The following is a 6,000-nucleotide window of genomic DNA, read 5'->3' as shown; positions in this document are numbered from 1 at the left end:
CAGTTAGATGACCTTTCATGTACGTACTCCTCTGAGTTCCAACACAACAGTAAATGTCCAGTTCTAGTGCCTCCAGACCAGCACATGGGCGATGAAAAATGAGTAACTAGTGATCCTCTGTGAAAAGTTCAGTTTACATGACTCCCACAACACTCACGGGAACTCTGTGGAAGAAAGAGATGTGATTCTCCAGAACTAGGTTCTGGAGAATAAAACTATCCTTTGACGAAAAATCATTTGCTTGACTAGAGAGCAGAAGTATCATGAGAAAATGGAAAACCTGACTAAAGGAGCAGGTTGTTACTCAACAGAGGGAAGCACAAGATGTCACTGCAATACAAAGAGGTAGGGAACAACTGCCTAGACAGCAATTCAGAAGAAAAGGATCGAGGTGCTGAAGTGCATCCAAGCAAAGTGTAAGCCAGCAACACTATGCTGTTGCAAAAACGGGCAAACTGTGTATCAGGAGGTATAAAAAGTAATATAGCCTGTAAAGCAGAACACTTCCCAGTCCACATCCCTCTGAGGAAAAGCAACCAAGCTTCGAGAATTTGAGACAATCCAAAGGAGAGCAAGGAAAACAGGGTCTTAATCGGTACATTACATTTAACCTACAAACGTAGCTTAGGAAAAAGAAAGTAAAGTGGCAGAAGACCTCTTTTACGTAAAAGTGCAACAACCTGGAGAAACCTTCACCACGAACACCCTGAAAAGTAACAGGTTTAAACAAAACTATCTCATGGCTACATCTTCTGATGGAAGCAGTAACTCAGGCAGCTTGTGGCACACTGTACCTCTCCGAATGTCTTACCGAGGCCTGTCAGATGGGGACCCACAGCTGAAGGGCAGGGCAACAGACGCGGTGAACTCCTGGTCTCCCTGCCTGCCTTACGGTCCTACAGTTTTGGGAGCGGAGAGTTGGACTTTGTGAGCCACAACCTTCCTCAACGTGGATTCTGAGTGGGATGTCGTCAGACAGCTAGCTGCATGCCAGGCGGTGGTGCAGCACCAGACTGGTCGCGGCCTCGACCCCAAGCCCTGCCGCAAGCACTAGGCCACCTCCTCGCCCCGCCTGCCTTGGTGGCCAGAGCCGCCGTCCCCGTCCCCCGGAGCCAGACCGAGGAGACACGGGAGCCCTGGGGCCGTGGCACCAGAGGGACAGGCGTCTTGGAGACATCGCTCCTACGTGCGGTTTCGCTTCTGACCGGCTCGGGGCCGGGACGATCGGGAAAGCGTCCGTTTGAGCAAAGCGTCTGTTCTCTGCTCCTCACGGTCCTCTCAGGCTAACCCTGCCTGTCCCCCTCTCCCTGCTCGGCCACCCCGGGGTCGGCCCCTGTCCCCGGCCCACCCCAGGCCTGGCAGCCCCTCTTCGCCCTGGGGGCACCGCGGCTGCCCGGCCTCCGCCGCCGGGCCCCTCCTCCGCGGGCGCCGGCTCCCTCAAGGAGGGGGCAGATGGCGGCAGGCGCTGCGGGAGGGAGGCGGGCCGGCCGGCCCACGCCCTGCTTTTGGGAGGGCAGCCAAGGCAACCGGCCGCGCTTCCCGGAGGAGCGGCGGCGGCGGGGGGGAAATTTCCGAGGCGCTGCTCACCCGGCCTCCGCGAGGTGAGAGAAGGCGCCGCCCTGCCCGGAGCGGGGCGGGCGGGCCAGCACGGCCGCGCCGTAGCTCTTCCCGGCACTGACCGGGGGCAGCCGGCGCGTCCCGCTGGCCGCCGGGCGGGGTCTTGCCTTCCCCCCCGCCCCGTTCCTGGGAGAGCTGCTCGGCGGCTGCAGGTGAGTTACGCCGGTCTCTCGCTGTGGCGGCAGCCCCTCGTTCCCCCAGGAATCCCCCCTCGCCCTCTCCTCGCGCCGGGGGATCCCGGCCGCCCTCGCTGAGAGGGGCTCAGCCTGCCCCGCTGAGGAGAATCCGCCTTATCCACCCCGGTGCCGGTCGTGAAACGCCTTGTGGAGTTTTTACTTTGAAGTTTAGTCCTTCCTGTGCCCGTTAAGCCCTCTTCGCCCTTTGCCTGCCCTTTAACCCCCGTTTTTCCAGGCGTCCCTCGGCACGGCGGGTGCGGGAGGGCGGCGGGCGGGAGGGGAGCCGGCGCCTCGGCACCGCCGTCCTTGGGCTGCTCCCTCGTCCTCCAGAAACGGGTCGCCCCGGCAGCACCGCCACTTACCGTTGAATTTAACGCGGTTTACGACCCCCCAGCCGTATCTGCTTTCAAGATGTCACTGCTTAGCTACAGCATAAAAGCTGCTGGTTTGACCTGAGTAAAAATTACTGAGGTGAGGTACGTCGCAGGATGAGGATGCTGCTCCCGCCAGGTGATTAGATTTAGTTTTAACATCTCCTGTTCCTGCTGCTTCGAGAAGGTGTTGACTTGCTCAGAAGTGCAAGCCCAGACCTTTAATCGAGCATCATACTGCTGCTTTCTTTTAAGTAGTTGAAATCTGTTATTTAATCTCAAAACCACTGGAATAAGTGAGGAAACATCATAAATTCCAGTGTGGTTCCTGCATTCTTGGAGTTTGACTGATTTTTTGGCATAACCATTTTTTCTGTCTTTTTACCTAAATATTGCATGCCTGGACCAGTCCCTAGTCCAGCGGAGTAAACCAGATGCTAACAGTGTTGCAAGTAGATATTGCCTGAAAAACATCGTAAAATTATTCTTCCTGTTGGTATGAGTCATGCCACCATGTTATGTGATTCCTTCCCTACAATTGTTAGCATTTGCTTTCTGATGGGGCTGGAGTAGTCTTACACAGTTTGTTGAGTGCTTTATGTTTTTAGACGCCATTTTTTTCATTATTTAATTGCTTTTTTGTTTGGATTCCAGCCTTCATGGGACCATGAAGTATATAATGTTTTCCTGTTTTGGCAAAGCTCTTCAGAAAATCAACAGCATGCATCAAGGAGCTTTCTATTTATCAAAAAAACAGGAGATAAAGTTATCCCTAAGTGATCAAATGGTTATATGCCTATCAGACCTTAATTACAGAAATTCATTTCTTCCGTGTCCAGCTTTAAACTTGTTGCTCACCCATTAAATCACAAAGGCTTATTAGGAGCTTTCAGTGTCTTACACACAGATGTATTTTGTGTGCTAAGCGTAATTGAAACCATCTTTAAAATTGCTTGGGAGAAGAAAGCCTGACTACAAGGACTAAAGGAAGGGTTCATCTGCTTTAGAATTTGGTGTCTCAGCTATTCATTTTTTTCAGAATTGTTGCAAATTAAATTGTCTGTAAACAGTGCGATGTTTATATTGAAGAGGGTTCTATTTAATTGTGGGATGTTTTGGCAGATGCTATTTTACCAACACTCAATAGGTTTCTGATGGCTTGACACGGCTCCCTTTTTCAAGTAAAGCTGCCTCAGTTGGTTATCAGCTCTGCACTGTTGATTTTGCAAGGGATATCATGTTGGGAATTGCAGGAATCATGAGAGCGGATGCACACTGCAGTGCCGAGTCTTTGTACAAATCATTGACTTAGGGCATTCTAGCTCATTTTGGCACCCACCTAGTTATCTGTTTAAGAGGAAAAAAAACACTTCTGGAAGATGAGTTAGTCTACCTATGGTCTGGCTTACTTTCTAGGGGTGCCTTTTTCTCTTTGGTGGCTATGGAAGGAGTTTATTAAGTTTTGGCACTAAACACATCAGTTTTGTTAGTGACCTTGTACTGTGTGGTATGAGCTTAAATTGTGATTCCCACCCTCAGCCTGTCTGTCTAAAGAGTAGAGGGAATGAGAACATAGGGTGAAAAATGTGATATAAATCCAAAGTAGTATTAGTACTGCATTTGCCTTGCTGACAGTTGTCTTCCATGTCTGGTTTAGAAAATTTCTTTGATCAATAGTATTTATGATTTGGTGTCCCTATGTAATACTCTCCTTTAAATAAATAAAGTTTTCTGGATCCTAGCAGCTGAAAACATTTCTTTTCCCAGCCTGTGTACAGGCTCTGGTTCATTTGAGGATGTGGGTTGTGACAGGCAGCTGTTTTAAATAAGCAAGGCAAAGAGGACTGAGAAACAGAAGTTATATGAAGTATGATTTGAAATATGCAGCTTTAGGAAGATTGATACAAAACAGATTGACTCTGTGGTCAACTAATACTAGACGTTCATAGCAGGGGCTTCCTTTTCTTACACACATGGGTGTCCCAGGTACTGCAGCAGTATGTGCACCATACAGCTCCAATTCCCCACCAATGGCTCCTGAATACTATAAAACTGATCTTGAAAGAGGTTTCAGTTGAATTTTGGTGCTGTAATGCCTTTGATGATGTTTATCTTAAGCATGTTTACCAGATGAATAAAGGGAATTTCTTCTTTCTGTCAACCATGGCATCACAAAATCATTGGCCTGGATGGGACTTTGGGGTTCATCTAAGCCAGCATTTTGCTCTGAAGGAGAAGTAGTTTACCTGGAGATATTTATCTAGATCATTTGCAGATCGCCTACTGAAGGAGATCTCATCTCTTCCCAAGGTAATTTGCTCCTGTGCTGTCTTCACTTCTTGAGTGATTGCTCTTTAATTGTCAGGTCTCTGAACAATTCTTGTTGCTGCTGAATACTATTGCAGTTGCCACCAGGTTTCCAAAAGGCTTCTGTTCTATTGATGTATCTATTGGTACTGATTAATTTCAAGTTAGGCTGGGGAGTCCTGAATCCATTTCTATCTGATTAGTCACACCCCAGGTTACTTTCTTCCAACAGGAAGAATTGCAAGTAGACTATATATTCATGAGTTAAAAAATCTATCAGTGATTCAGGCTACAGCCTGGCAAGACTAAGCAAGTGTGCTTTATTTCCCCCATAGATGTTGAATTTTTAGAAGGGGGAAGAATATAGGGTAAAATGAAAAATACCTTGCTTAGCTGACTTCTGTAGCTCTGATATCATTTTGTGCCCAATCATCCTCAACTTATGGCTTAGTATTATCCACCATTTTATGTGTCCCCGTTACCAGATTCATCATAGAAATTAGACCTGTAACTGCTGTTAATGATGGCAAAGAATTAGAGTTTAGGAGGGTGATTATTTCCTTCTATTTGGCACTTATGAGGCCATATCTAAATTACTGTGTCCAGGCTGGGGCTCACAGTACAAAGGCGACTGACAGACTGGGCCGAGTCCAGCAGAGAGACACCAGGAGGCTTTGGAGACTGGAGCACATGTAGGAGTCACTGAAGGAGCTGAGTTTGCTTAGCACTGAGAAGAGAAAAGTAAGAGCAGCTCTAACTGCAGTCCTTGCCTAGCAAATAGGAAGTTACTGAGAAGACAGAGCTGAGCTTTTTGCAGAGGTGTGCAGCAAAAGGGCAAGAGGAAATGGACGCAAATTGTAGCAAAGAAAATATAAGGAGAACAATGAATAGATGAATATAAGGAGATTAAAAGAAGATTTTCTGCTTATATGAATATAAGAAGAAAAATGAATATATGAATATAGGGAGAAAAAACCTGCACAGTGAGGATGGTTAAGCACTGGAACAAGTTGCCCAGAGAAGTTGTGGAATCTCCATCCTTGGAGTTCTTCAAAACTCAGTTGGACAAACTGCTCTGTGATCCTGTGATAGACTAGAGAAATGCCATTGCAAAATTATCTTAATGACAAAAGTAATCAGAAAGGAGAAAGTATTCAAATTATGTGTCTGCAGTCCATATTCAAAACCACTGGCACGAGAGCCTATTCCTGTTCTTACCTGCAATTTATGGAAACAAAGTACACGGTCATTCCAGGTTGGAGGATGGTGACAAAACATGACTTCTCTTAGGCTTAAAAAAAGAGTCAGCAGTGATTCATTCTCAGCTGAAGAACTGTGGCATACTAGTGCGGTATTCATATCTTTTCAGATTGGCAAATCTAAACCAAGCTGTTCACCAGAACAATGGCCATGATTGTCACTTTTCTTGTGGCATTTGGTAATTGCTTCCTATTTCTCAGAGGTAGTACTTTGCCTCTTTCAGGGTGATGAATTATTTAGATGTCTAAAAACCTTCCCTGGCTTCCTGT

General features: G+C 47.1%; 1 protein-coding gene across 7 annotated transcripts in view; it reads left to right on the top strand.

Moving 5' to 3' along the window:
* Positions 1-1,556: 1,556 nt before the first annotated feature.
* The window catches only part of OSMR (oncostatin M receptor), a 35,563-nt gene continuing 31,119 nt past the window's right edge, over positions 1,557-6,000 (top strand). For 3 of the 7 annotated variants that reach the window (XM_052778824.1, XM_052778827.1, XM_052778821.1), the window contains exon 1: positions 2,284-4,474. The gene's annotated coding sequence lies outside the window, so the exon portion shown is untranslated. Of the gene's footprint in view, positions 1,770-2,283; positions 4,475-6,000 lie in introns of those variants that run through there. The other 4 variants (XM_052778825.1, XM_052778822.1, XM_052778823.1 and 1 more) reach the window with 3 other exon arrangements.

The sequence above is a fragment of the Harpia harpyja genome, chromosome Z, assembly GCF_026419915.1.
Source record: "Harpia harpyja isolate bHarHar1 chromosome Z, bHarHar1 primary haplotype, whole genome shotgun sequence".
NCBI classification, from domain to species: Eukaryota; Metazoa; Chordata; class Aves; order Accipitriformes; family Accipitridae; genus Harpia; species Harpia harpyja.
Note: the sequence above shows the minus strand (reverse complement) of the source record. Positions and strands in the feature narration are given on the sequence as shown.